Source organism: Oncorhynchus tshawytscha, linkage group LG28 (assembly GCF_018296145.1).
Source record: "Oncorhynchus tshawytscha isolate Ot180627B linkage group LG28, Otsh_v2.0, whole genome shotgun sequence".
Taxonomy (NCBI): Eukaryota; Metazoa; Chordata; class Actinopteri; order Salmoniformes; family Salmonidae; genus Oncorhynchus; species Oncorhynchus tshawytscha.
The window spans coordinates 40,848,454-40,863,375 of record NC_056456.1 but is presented as its reverse complement, the minus strand read 5'-3'; the positions used below and the strand labels follow the sequence as shown (position 1 = coordinate 40,863,375).

General features: G+C 47.6%; 1 protein-coding gene across 1 annotated transcript in view; it reads right to left on the bottom strand.

Annotated features, from left to right (window-relative positions):
- The window catches only part of LOC121841226, a 28,365-nt gene extending 15,555 nt beyond the window's left edge, over positions 1-12,810 (bottom strand). The window contains exons 1-2 of the mRNA XM_042308319.1: positions 12,353-12,810; positions 11,268-11,361 (exon numbers count right to left, since the gene is read on the bottom strand). The gene's annotated coding sequence lies outside the window, so the exon portion shown is untranslated. The remainder of the gene's footprint in view (positions 1-11,267; positions 11,362-12,352) is intronic.
- Between the last annotated feature and the right edge of the window lie 2,112 nt (positions 12,811-14,922).

Below are 14,922 nucleotides of genomic sequence, written 5' to 3'. Positions count from 1 at the left end.
CACGGTTTCTGGTTAGGGAATGTTTTAATCGTTGCTATGGGAACGACATCTTCAACGCACGTTCTAATGAACTCGCACACCGTATCAGCGTATTCGTCAATGTTGTTGTCTGACGCAATACGAAACATCTCCCAGTCCACGTGATGGAAGCAGTCTTGGAGTGTGGAGTCAGCTTGGTCGGACCAGCGTTGGACAGACCTCAGCGTGGGAGCTTCTTGTTTTAGTTTCTGTCTGTAGGCAGGGATCAACAAAATGGAGTCGTGGTCAGCTTTTCCGAAAGGGGGCGGGGCAGGGCCTTATATGCGTCGCGGAAGTTAGAGTAACAATGATCCAGGGTCTTTCCACCCCTGGTTGCGCAATCAATATGCTGATAAAATTTAGGGAGTCTTGTTTTCAGATTAGCCTTGTTAAAATCCCCAGCTACAATGAATGCAGCCTCCGGATAAATCGTTTCCAGTTTGCAGAGAGTTAAATAAAGTTCGTTCAGAGCCATCGATGTGTCTGCTTGGGGGGGGATATATACGGCTGTGATTATAATCGAAGAGAATTCTCTTGGTAGATAATGCGGTCTACATTTGATTGTGAGGAATTCTAAATCAGGTGAACAGAAGGATTTGAGTTCCTGTATGTTTCCTTCATCACACCATGTCACGTTGGCCATAAGGCATACGCCCCCACCCGTCTTCTTACCAGAGAGATGTTTGTTTCTGTCGGCGCGATGCGTGGAGAAACCCGCTGGCTGCACCGCTTCGGATTGCGTCTCTCCAGTGAGCCATGTTTCCGTGAAGCAGAGAACGTTACAGTCTCTGATGTCCCTCTGGAATGCTACCCTTGCTCGGATTTCTCTCCCTCTCCCTTCCACTCTCTCTCCCTTCCACACTCTCTCCCTTCTACTCTCTCTCCCTCCCATTATATCCCTTCCACTCTCTCTCCTTCTACTCTCTCTCCCGTCCACACTCTCTCCCGTCCACTCTCTCTCCCGTCCACTCTCTCTCCCTTCCACACTCTCTCCCTTCTACTCTCTCTCCCTCCCATTATATCCCTTCCACTCTCTCTCCCTTCTACTCTCTCTCCCTCCCATTATATCCCTTCCACACTCTCTCCCTTCTACTCTCTCTCCCTCCCATTATATCCCTTCCACTCTCTCTCCCTTCCACTCTCTCTCCCGTCCACACTCTCTCCAGTCCACTCTCTCTCCCTTCCACTCTCTCTCCCATCCATACTCTCTCCTTTCCACTCTCTCTCCCTTCTACTCTCTCTCCCGTCCACACTCTCTCCCGTCCACTCTCTCTCCCGTCCACTCTCTCTCCCTTCCACACTCTCTCCCTTCTACTCTCTCTCCCTCCCATTATATCCCTTCCACTCTCTCTCCCTTCCACTCTCTCTCCCGTCCACACTCTCTCCAGTCCACTCTCTCTCCCTTCCCTCTCTCTCCCATCCATACTCTCTCCTTTCCACTCTCTCTCCCTTCCACACTCTCTCCCTTCTACTCTCTCTTCCTTCTACTCTCTCTCCCTCCCATTCTATCCCTTCCCTCTCTCCCTCCCATTATATCCTTCCACTCTCTCTCCCTTCCACTCTCTCTCCTTCCCTCTCTCTCCCTTCCACACTCTCTCCCTTCACACTCTCTCCCTTCCACACTCTCTCCCTCCCATTATATCCCTTCCACTCTCTCTCCTTCCACTCTCTCTCCCGTCCACTCTCTCTCCCTTCCACTCTCTCTCCCTTCCACTCTCTCTCCCGTCCACACTCTCTCCCGTCCACTCTCTCTCCCGTCCACTCTCTCTCCTTCTACTCTCTCTCCCTCCCATTATATCCCTTCCACTCTCTCTCCCTTCTACTCTCTCTCCCTCCCATTATATCCCTTCCACACTCTCTCCCGTCCACTCTCTCTCCCTTCCACTCTCTCTCCCTTCCACTCTCTCTCCCTTCTACTCTCTCTCCCTTCCACTCTCTCTCCCGCCCACTCTCTCTCCCTTCCACTCTCTCTCCCTTCCACTCTCTCTCCCGCCCACTCTCTCCCTTTCCTCTCTCTCCTTCCACTCTCTCTCCCTTCCACACTCTCTCCCTTCTCTCTCTCTCCCTTCCACTCTCTCTCCCTTCCACTCTCTCTCCCTTCTACTCTCTCTTCCTTCTACTCTCTCTTCCTTCTACTCTCTCTCCCTCCCATTCTATCCCTTCCACTCTCTCTCCCTTCTACTCTCTCTCCCTCCCATTATATCCCTTCTACTCTCTCTCCCTTCCTCACTCTCTCTCCCTTCCACTCTCTCTCCCTTCCACACTCTCTCCCTTCCATTATATCCCTTCCACTCTCTCTCCCTTCTACTCTCTCTCCCGTCCACACTCTCTCCCGTCCCTCTCTCTCCCGTCCACTCTCTCTCCCTTCCACACTCTCTCCCTTCTACTCTCTCTCCCTCCCATTATATCCCTTCCACTCTCTCTCCCTTCCACTCTCTCTCCCTTCCACTCTCTCTCCAGTCCACTCTCTCTCCTTCCCTCTCTCTCCCATCCATACTCTCTCCTTTCCACTCTCTCTCCTTCTACTCTCTCTCCCGTCCACACTCTCTCCCGTCCACTCTCTCTCCCGTCCACTCTCTCTCCCTTCTACTCTCTCTCCCTCCCATTATATCCCTTCCACTCTCTCTCCCTTCCACTCTCTCTCCCGTCCACACTCTCTCAGTCCACTCTCTCTCCCTTCCACTCTCTCTCCCATCCATACTCTCTCCTTTCCCTCTCTCTCCTTCCACACTCTCTCCCTTCTCGCTCTTCCTTCCACTCTCTCCCTCCCATTATATCCCTTCCCTCTCTCTCCCTTCCACACTCTCTCCCGTCCACTCTCTCTCCCGTCCACTCTCTCTCCCTTCTACTCTCTCTCCCTCCCATTATATCCCTTCCACTCTCTCTCTCCCTTCCACTCTCTCTCCCGTCCACACTCTCTCCAGTCCACTCTCTCTCCCTTCACTCTCTCTCCCATCCATACTCTCTCCTTTCCACTCTCTCTCCCTTCCACTCTCTCTCCCATCCATACTCTCTCCTTTCCACTCTCTCTCCCTTCCACTCTCTCTCCTTCCACTCTCTCTCCTTCCACTCTCTCCCTTCCACACTCTCTCCCTTCCACACTCTCTCCCTTCCACACTCTCTCCCTCCCATTATATCCCTTCCACTCTCTCTCCCTTCCACTCTCTCTCCCGTCCACTCTCTCTCCCTTCCACTCTCTCTCCCATCCATACTCTCTCCTTCCACTCTCTCTCCCTTCCACACTCTCTCCCTTCTACTCTCTCTTCCTTCTACTCTCTCTCCCTCCCATTCTATCCCTTCCACTCTCTCCCTCCCATTATATCCCTTCCACTCTCTCTCCTTCCACTCTCTCTCCCTTCCACTCTCTCTCCCTTCCACTCTCTCTCCCTTCCACACTCTCTCCCTTCCACACTCTCTCCCTTCCACACTCTCCCTTCCACACTCTCTCCCTCCCATTATATCCCTTCCACTCTCTCTCCCTTCCACTCTCTCTCCCTTCCACTCTCTCTCCCTTCCACTCTCTCTCCCTTCCACTCTCTCTCCCTTCCACTCTCTCTCCCTTCCACTATCTCTCCCTTCCACTATCTCTCCCTCCCATTCTATCCCTTCTACACTCTCTCCTTTCCACTCTCTCTCCCGTCCACTCTCTCTCCCTTCCACTCTCTCTCCCTTCTACTCTCTCTCCCTTCCACTCTCTCTCCCTTCCACTCTCTCCCGTCCACACTCTCTCTCCTTCTACTCTCTCTCCCTCCCATTATATCCCTTCCACTCTCTCTCCCTTCCACTCTCTCTCCCGTCCACTCTCTCTCCCTTCCACTCTCTCTCCCATCCATACTCTCTCCTTTCCACTCTCTCTCCCTTCCACACTCTCTCCCTTCTACTCTCTCTCCCTCCCATTCTATCCCTTCCCTCTCTCCCTCCCATTATATCCCTTCCACTCTCTCTCCCTTCCACTCTCTCTCCCTTCCACTCTCTCTCCCTTCCACTCTCTCTCCCTTCCACTCTCTCTCCCTTCCACACTCTCTCCCTTCCACACTCTCTCCCTTCCACACTCTCTCCCTCCCATTATATCCCTTCCACTCTCTCTCCCTTCCTCTCTCTCCCTTCCACTCTCTCTCCCTTCCACTCTCTCTCCCTTCCACTATCTCTCCTTCCACTATCTCTCCCTCCCATTCTATCCCTTCTACACTCTCTCCCTTCCACACTCTCTCCCTCCCATTATATCCATTCCACTCTCTCTCCCTTCCACTCTCTCTCCCTTCCACTCTCTCTCCCTTCTACTCTCTCTCCCTTCCACTCTCTCTCCCTTCCACTCTCTCCCGTCCACACTCTCTCTCCCTTCTACTCTCTATCCCTCCCATTATATCCCTTCCACTCTCTCTCCCTTCTACTCTCTCTCCCTCCCATTATATCCCTTCCACACTCTCTCCCGTCCACTCTCTCTCCCTTCTACTCTCTCTCCCTCCCATTATATCCCTTCCACTCTCTCTCCCTTCTACTCTCTCTCCCTCCCATTATATCCCTTCCACACTCTCTCCTTCCACTCTCTCTCCCTTCCACTCTCTCTCCGCCCACTCTCTCTCCCTTCCACTCTCTCTCCCTTCCACTCTCTCTCCCTTCTACTCTCTCTCCCTTCCACTCTCTCTCCCTTCCACTCTCTCTCCCTTCTCTCTCTCTTCCTTCTACTCTCTCTTCCTTCTACTCTCTCTCCCTCCCATTCTATCCCTTCCACTCTCTCTCCCTTCTACTCTCTCTCCCTCCCATTATATCCCTTCTCTCTCTCTCCCTTCCACTCTCTCTCCCTTCCACTCTCTCTCCCTTCCACACTCTCTCCCTTCCATTATATCCCTTCCACTCTCTCTCCCTTCTACTCTCTCTCCCGTCCACACTCTCTCCCGTCCACTCTCTCTCCCGTCCACTCTCTCTCCCTTCCACACTCTCTCCCTTCTACTCTCTCTCCCTCCCATTATATCCCTTCCACTCTCTCTCCTTCCACTCTCTCTCCCTTCCACTCTCTCTCCAGTCCACTCTCTCTCCCTTCCACTCTCTCTCCCATCCATACTCTCTCCTTTCCACTCTCTCTCCCTTCTACTCTCTCTCCCGTCCACACTCTCTCCCGTCCACTCTCTCTCCCGTCCACTCTCTCTCCCTTCTACTCTCTCTCCCTCCCATTATATCCCTTCCACTCTCTCTCCCTTCCACTCTCTCTCCCGTCCACACTCTCTCCAGTCCACTCTCTCTCCCTTCCACTCTCTCTCCCATCCATACTCTCTCCTTTCCACTCTCTCTCCCTTCCACACTCTCTCCCTTCTACTCGCTCTTCCTTCCACTCTCTCCCTCCCATTATATCCCTTCCACTCTCTCTCCCTTCCACACTCTCTCCCGTCCACTCTCTCTCCCGTCCACTCTCTCTCCCTTCTACTCTCTCTCCCTCCCATTATATCCCTTCCACTCTCTCTCCCTTCCACTCTCTCTCCCGTCCACACTCTCTCCAGTCCACTCTCTCTCCCTTCCACTCTCTCTCCCATCCATACTCTCTCCTTTCCCTCTCTCTCCCTTCCACTCTCTCTCCCATCCATACTCTCTCCTTTCCACTCTCTCTCCCTTCCACTCTCTCTCCCTTCCACTCTCTCTCCCTTCCACACTCTCTCCCTTCCACACTCTCTCCCTTCCACACTCTCTCCCTTCCACACTCTCTCCCTCCCATTATATCCCTTCCACTCTCTCTCCCTTCCACTCTCTCTCCCGTCCACTCTCTCTCCCGTCCACTCTCTCTCCCTTCCACTCTCTCTCCCATCCATACTCTCTCCTTTCCCTCTCTCTCCCTTCCACACTCTCTCCCTTCTACTCTCTCTTCCTTCTACTCTCTCTCCCTCCCATTCTATCCCTTCCACTCTCTCCCTCCCATTATATCCCTTCCACTCTCTCTCCCTTCCACTCTCTCTCCCTTCCACTCTCTCTCCCTTCCACTCTCTCTCCCTTCCACACTCTCTCCCTTCCACACTCTCTCCCTTCCACACTCTCCCTTCCACACTCTCTCCCTCCCATTATATCCCTTCCACTCTCTCTCCCTTCCACTCTCTCTCCCTTCCACTCTCTCTCCCTTCCACTCTCTCTCCCTTCCACTCTCTCTCCCTTCCACTCTCTCTCCCTTCCACTATCTCTCCCTTCCACTATCTCTCCCTCCCATTCTATCCCTTCTACACTCTCTCCTTTCCACTCTCTCTCCCGTCCACTCTCTCTCCCTTCCACTCTCTCTCCCTTCTACTCTCTCTCCCTTCCACTCTCTCTCCCTTCCACTCTCTCCCGTCCACACTCTCTCTCCCTTCTACTCTCTCTCCCTCCCATTATATCCCTTCCACTCTCTCTCCTTCCACTCTCTCTCCCGTCCACTCTCTCTCCCTTCCACTCTCTCTCCCATCCATACTCTCTCCTTTCCACTCTCTCTCCCTTCCACACTCTCTCCCTTCTACTCTCTCTCCCTCCCATTCTATCCCTTCCACTCTCTCCCTCCCATTATATCCCTTCCACTCTCTCTCCCTTCCACTCTCTCTCCCTTCCACTCTATCTCCCTTCCCTCTCTCTCCCTTCACTCTCTCTCCTTCCACACTCTCTCCCTTCCACACTCTCTCCCTTCCACACTCTCTCCCTCCCATTATATCCCTTCCACTCTCTCTCCCTTCCACTCTCTCTCCCTTCCACTCTCTCTCCCTTCCACTCTCTCTCCCTTCCACTATCTCTCCCTTCCACTATCTCTCCCTCCCATTCTATCCCTTCTACACTCTCTCCCTTCCACACTCTCTCCCTCCCATTATATCCCTTCCACTCTCTCTCCCTTCCACTCTCTCTCCCTTCCACTCTCTCTCCCTTCTACTCTCTCTCCCTTCCACTCTCTCTCCCTTCCACTCTCTCCCGTCCACACTCTCTCTCCCTTCTACTCTCTCTCCCTCCCATTATATCCCTTCACTCTCTCTCCCTTCTACTCTCTCTCCCTCCCATTATATCCCTTCCACACTCTCTCCCGTCCACTCTCTCTCCCTTCACTCTCTCTCCCTTCTACTCTCTCTCCTTCCACTCTCTCTCCCTTCCACTCTCTCCCGCCCTCTCTCTCTCCTTCCTCTCTCTCTCCCTTCTACTCTCTCTTCCTTCTACTCTCTCCCTCCCATTCATTCTATCCCTTCCACTCTCTCTCCCTTCCTCTCTCTCTCCCTTCTCTCTCTCTCCCTTCCACTCTCTCTCCTTCCACTCTCTCTCCCTTCCACTCTCTCTCCCTTCCTCTTACTCCTCTCCCTCTCTCCCATTCTATCCCTTCCATTCTATCCCTTCCTCTCTCTCTCTCTCCCTTCCACTCTCTCTCCCGTCCACTCTCTCTCCCGTCCACTCTCTCTCCCTTCCACACTCTCTCCCTTCTACTCTCTCTCCCTCCCATTATATCCCTTCCACTCTCTCTCCCTTCTACTCTCTCTCCCTTCCACTCTCTCTCCCGTCCACTCTCTCTCCCTTCCACTATCTCTCCCTCCCATTCTATCCTTTCCACTATCTCTCCCTCCCATTCTATCCTTTCCACTATCTCTCCCTTCTACTCTCTCTCCCTTCTACTCTCTCTCCCTTCCACTATCTCTCCCTCCCATTCTCTCCCTTCCACTATCTCTCCCTCCCATTCTATCCCTTCTACTCTCTCTCCTTCCACTCTCTCTCCCTTCTACTCTCTCTCCCTTCCACTCTCTCTCCTTTCCACTCTCTCTCCCTCCCATTCTATCCCTTCTACTCTCTCTCTCTCCCTCCCATTCCAATTCTACCAATATTCTCGCTTCTTTCAAGTCCCGTTTTTACTAACAAATACTAATTAGTGATTGCAGACGTCTGCTGTTGTTGAGTTCCAATCACAGGGATATGAATATTAATGTGAAGAGAATATATGAATATTCACGTGAAGATAATATATGAATATTCATGTGAAGAGAAGATTGTCTTTGGTCTCAATTGGCACCCTATTTCCTACGTAGTGCACTACTTTTGGCCAGGACCCATAGGGAATAGGGTGCCATGGCCCATAGGGCTCCGGTCAAACGTAGTGCACTAGATAGGGAATAGGCTCCCATTTGGAACGCAGGCATTGATTGTCTCTATTATTCAGAGAGGCTCATGCCTCGTCCACCCCTGACACCCTCAGTAGGTGTTTAATCACGCTATTAAGTCCTCATTATCCTTGTTCTTAGGTTCACATTCATGAATAACTTTTGAACTCAAATGACTATTCACAGTGGCAATTAGAGTTCATGTGATTTCGATTACCCAGTCTGACAGTCATAAAACATGATTTAAAAAAGAAGAAGAAGGAGAAGGAGAAGGGCAGCAAGATTCTGACTACAAGGCTGAAGATGGAAGAAGGGAGGATACCTAGTCAGAACAACTGAATGACAGGGGGACTGAAGAACAACTCAATGAAAGGGGGATACCTAGTCAGAACAACTGAATGAAAGGGGGATACCTAGTCAGAACAACTGAATGAAAGGGGGGGATCAGAACAACTGAATGAAAGGGGGATACCAGTCAGTACAACTGAATGAAAGGGGGAATGTACAACTGAATGAAAGGGGGATACCTAGTCAGAACAACTGAATGAAAGGGGGATACCTAGTCTGAAGAACAACTGAATGAAAGGGGGATACCTAGTCAGTACAACTGAATGAAACTGGGGGATACCTAGTCAGTACAACTGAATGAAAGGGGGATACCTAGTCAGTACAACTGAATGAAAGGGGGATACCTAGTCAGAACAACTGAATGAAAGGGGGGGGACTGAATGAAAGGGGGATACCTCAGAACAACTGAATGAAAGGGGGATACCTAGTCAGAACAACTGAATGAAAGGGGGATACCTAGTCAGTACAACTGAATGAAAGGGGGATACCTAGTCAGAACAACTGAATGAAAGGGGGATACCTAGTCAGAACAACTGAATGAAAGGGGGATACCTAGTCAGAACAACTGAATGAAAGGGGGGATACCTAGTCAGAACAACTGAATGAAAGGGGGATACCTAGTCAGAACAACTGAATGGGGGATACCTAGTCAGAACAACTGAATGAAAGGGGATACCTAGTCAGAACAACTGAATGAAGGGGGATACCTAGTCAGGGGGATGAAAGGGGGACCTAGTCAGTACAACTGAATGACAAATGAAAGGGGGATACCTAGTCAGAACAACTGAATGAAAGGGGGATACCTAGTCAGAACAACTGAATGAAAGGGGGATACCTAGTCAGTACAACTGAATGAATGAAACTGAATGGGGGATACCTAGTCAGAACAACTGAATGAAAGGGGGATACCTAGTCAGAACAACTGAATGAAAGGGGGATACCTAGTCAGAACAACTGAATGAAAGGGGGATACCTAGTCAGTACAACTGAATGAAAGGGGGATACCTAGTCAGTACAACTGAATGAAAGGGGGATACCTAGTCAGTACAACTGAATGAAAGGGGGATAAGTCAGAACAACTGAATGAAAGGGGGATACCTAGTCAGAACAACTGAATGAAAGGGGGATACCTAGTCAGAACAACTGAATGAAAGGGGGATACCTAGTCAGTACAACTGAATGAAACTGAATGGGGGATACCTAGTCAGAACAACTGAATGAAAGGGGGGATACCTAGTCAGTACAACTGAATGAAAGAACAACTGAATGGGGGATACCTAGTCAGTACAACTGAATGAAAGGGGGATACCTAGTCAGAACAACTGAATGAAAGGGGGGATACCTAGTCAGTACAACTGAATGAAAGGGGGGATACCTAGTCAGTACAACTGAATGAAAGGGGGATACCTAGTCAGAACAACTGAATGAAAGGGGGATACCTAGTCAGAACAACTGAATGAAAGGGGGGATACCTAGTCAGTACAACTGAATGAAAGGGGGATACCTAGTCAGTACAACTGAATGAAAGGGGGATACCTAGTCAGTACAACTGAATGAAAGGGGGATACCTAGTCAGAACAACTGAATGAAAGGGGGATACCTAGTCAGTACAACTGAATGAAAGGGGGATACCTAGTCAGAACAACTGAATGAAAGGGGGATAATCAGACAACTGAATGAAAGGGGGATACCTAGTCAGAACAACTGAATGAAAGGGGGATACCTAGTCAGTACAACTGAATGAATGAAAGGGGGATACCTAGTCAGTACAACTGAATGAAAGGGGGATACCTAGTCAGAACAACTGAATGAAAGGGGGATACCTAGTCAGTACAACTGAATGAAAGGGGGATACCTAGATACAACTGAATAGATCAGTCAGAACAACTGAATGAAAGGGGGATACCTAGTCAGTACAACTGAATGAAAGGGGGATACCTAGTCAGAACAACTGAATGAAAGGGGGATACCTAGTCAGTACAACTGAATGAAGGGGGGATAATCAGTACAACTGAATGAAAGGGGGGATACCTAGTCAGTACAACTGAATGAAAGGGGGATACCTAGTCAGTACAACTGAATGAAAGGGGGAACTGAATACAACTGAATGAAAGGGGGATACCTAGTCAGTACAACTGAATGAAAGGGGGATACCTAGTCAGTACAACTGAATGGGGGATACCTAGTCAGTACAACTGAATGAAAGGGGGGATACCTAGTCAGAACAACTGAATGAAAGGGGGATACCTAGTCAGAACAACTGAATGAAAGGGGGATAAGTCAGTACAACTGAATGAAAGGGGGGATACCTAGTCAGTACAACTGAATGAAAGGGGGATACCTAGTCAGAACAACTGAATGAAAGGGGGATACCTAGTCAGTACAACTGAATGAAAGGGGGATACCTAGTCAGAACAACTGAATGAAAGGGGGATACCTAGTCAGAACAACTGAATGAAAGGGGGATACCTAGTCAGAACAACTGAATGAAAGGGGGGGGACACCTAGTCAGTACAACTGAATGAATGAACAACTGAAGGGGGATACCTAGTCAGAACAACTGAATGAAAGGGGGATACCTAGTCAGTACAACTGAATGAAAGGCTCAGTACAACTGAATGGGATACCTAGTCAGAACAACTGAATGAAAGGGGGATACCTAGTCAGTACAACTGAATGAAAGGGGGATACCTAGTCAGTACAACTGAAATGCCTTCAACTAAAATGTCTCTTCCACATTTAACCCAACCCCTCTGAATTATCTGGTGTCTGTCTATATTAGTATTATTAGTTTCTGAAAGATGAGAGTTAAAATAGACCTACTTATTCTGTGGACAGAGATGCATGAAACATTGATTGTTGCTTTCCCCAAGAGACTGTTTTTCTTCTGCTAGCGTGAGTCCATGTGACAGTTGACCTGGAGAGGGGGTGAGAAGGTCCAGACCTGTTTTCAACAGACATCCACCTCTCATACTAAACCAAAACACATATATTCCAGTCCTCACTTGAGTTTCACACATGCAGACTTTGATGACAAACATTCACCAGTTCTGCCTCAGTTCAAACTAGACCTGCTATGTCCGCGGCTGACATGACTCACTGAAGTGGGCTATTTAAGACGCAGAAAAAAAGTAAGCTACAAAATGCATTTGTGGCTGCAAACTTCAATTTAGCATGTTACCACTGACACAATGCGTTTAGCGCACTGCTATTGCTACTGAAACAGCCAAAGGTCTTCAAGATGCCAGGTTGACATTTATTGTGATGAGTTTTGTCATGGAGGCATAACTAAACGATTTCTGCTTCTGTAGATAGGCCAGCTGCAAAGTAAAAAAAAAAACATAATTAGACCATTTTAAGTATGAAAACCAAAATGAGCACGTTGGTCTTAATTTAAGGGTATGGGTTAGGTATTAGTGTTAGCACAGTGTTGTTCCGGTTAGAGTGTAGGTTAATCTGATTGTAAAGACTTTGTGGCCAGCTAGTGACCACTCCGCAGAGCTGCATCCAGAACAAGATTCATGACAAAAAAAAGACGATAACCTGCCTTCAATGTTCAGAGGCAAGAGGATAGACCTCAAGCCAAACACATCAGGTAAACAGACTAATTCCTCTCTCTGCCTTCTCACTTAGCCTATTTAGGCGACTGTCAGTGGCCAATGTAATCATTGTAATACCACATGGTTGATTATTGAAATAACTCCAAGCCAAACCTGCTTTTCTAACGAAGTGGTTTAGGAATCAAATCATCGCCTATTCATAAACCGTTAAACCATCTGCGTCTGCGGGGTGTACGTTTTAAGTGTGATGAATTGCATCATAGCCTTAAACATCAAGCTACTATACATATCCGACAGTTAAACATGCAGTACATCAAACAACATAAATCCGATCAACTGGAGTCTTACCAGAAAATGGTTTAAGGTCGCGAATCACCCAAAGCGCGCTTCGTGTCTGTTTGAGCGTAATCCGGCCGTCTCCCTGTGCTTTCTCTCTCCCCCCTTTTCCCCCCTGGACACGTATCCGTGGAAACAAAACTGGGATATTGAATGGTCCTCAACTGTAGACGGTTTTACAATATACCACAAGAGGAGGAGCAAACAGCTACATTTACATCTGACACGATTATTGGGGCAATACGTTTCCATTACAGATATAGTGGCCTTCACTGGGCTACAAATGTTGAGATGCTCGAGATCTGTTAAATTTAGTTATTGTAATGAAACAGGCAGGGAGCGGGTCTCGTACCCTCGACCTTCTAGCCCGAAGTCCAGCGCGCTATCGACTGTGCCGCAAAAGCATACTGAAACTGCAGAGTCGATACAATAAGCTGTGGAACATCCATCCATCCTCTCTCCTTTACGTTGTGCTTCTTCCTTCACACACACACAAAAAAAAAACATTGTTGTTCATCCTTCCTGTTGGCTGGATGTTTCTACAAAGATTTAGTTTTACAAGTAACACTTAATTTCCCTTCTCCTTGGTCTTTATCTGAGCAGGTAGAATATCAACGTGAGGAGAGACTAAGTTCTACAGGACTACCTTGTCTGTAGACTAGGGTCTGAGCATCGTGACAACTGTTGGGCATTCCACTGTAATGCGCTACGGATGGTAGTAGGCTTCTAAACAGCTTCTACCCACAAACCACTGCTGAACAATTAATCAAATTGCTAACCAGTCTATTTACATTGACCCCCCTTTGTTTTCACACTGCTGTTACTCACTGTTTATCTTTGCATAGTCACTTCACCCCCACCTACATGTACAAATTACCTCGACTAACCTGTACCCCCGCACACTGTCTCTGTACTGGTACCCCCTGTATATAGCCTCCACATTGACTCTGTACTGGTACCCCCTGTATATAGCCTCCACATTGACTCTGTACCGGTACCCCCTGTATATAGCCTCCACATTGACTCTGTACCGGTACCCCCTGTATATAGCCTCCACATTGACTCTGTACCGGTACCCCCTATATATAGTCTCCACATTGACTCTGTACCGGTACCCCCTATATATAGTCTCCACATTGACTCTGTACCGGTACCCCCTGTATATAGTCTCCACATTGACTCTGTACCGGTACCCCCTGTATATAGTCTCCACATTGACTCTGTACCGGTACCCCCTGTATATAACCTCCACATTGACTCTGTACCGGTACCCCCTGTATATAGCCTCCACATTGACTCTGTACCGGTACCCCCTGTATATAGCCTCCACATTGACTCTGTACCGGTACCCCCTGTATATAGCCTCGTTATAGTTATTTTATTGTCATAGTTTTTAAAAACTTGAGTTTATTTAGTAAATATTTTCTTAGCTTTATTTTCTTAAAATGGCATTTTTGGTTAAAGGCTTGTAAATTAACTATTTCACTCTACTACACCTATTGTATTCTGCACATAACAGTTGATTTGATGACTATGATATCTGCTGCACAGTAAATCAAGGATTGTTGAAATCACAATGTTACTCTACATTACAAAAAAATGTAATTAACAAGTGACATCAATAAGGGATCATAGCCTTCACCTGGATTCACCTGGTCAGTCTCTGTCATGGAAAGATCCCCATCTACATATCCATCTATATATCCATCTACATATCCACCTATATATCTCTATATATCCATCTATATACCCATCTACATACCCCTATATATCCATCTATATACCCATCTACATATCCATCTACATATCCATCTACATATCCCTATATATCCATCTACATATCCCTATATATCCATCTACATATCCATCTACATATCTCTATATATCCATCTATATACCCATCTACATACCCATCTATATATCCATCTATATACCCATCTACATATCCATCTACATATCCATCTACATATCCATCTACATATCCATCTACATATCCCTATATATCCATCTACATATCCATCTATATACCCATCTACATATCCCTATATATCCATCTACATATCCATCTATATACCCATCTACATATCCCTATATACCCATCTAGATATCCATCTACATTTCCATCTACATATCCCTATATATCCATCTACATATCCCTATATATCCATCTACATACCCATCTACATATCCCTATATAGCCATCTACATATCCATCTATATACCCATCTACATATCCATCTATATACCCATCTACATATCCATCTACATATCCCTATATACCCATCTACATATCCATCTACATATCCATCTACATATCACTATATACCCATCTACATATCCATCTATATACCCATCTACATATCCCTATATACCCATCTACATATCCATCTACATATCCCTATATATCCATCTACATATCCATCTACATATCCCTATATACCCATCTACATATCCATCTACATATCCTATATACCCATCTACATATCCCTATATATCCATCTATATACCCATCTATATACCCATCTACATATCCCTATATATATCCATCTATATACCCATCTACATATCCATCTACATATCCC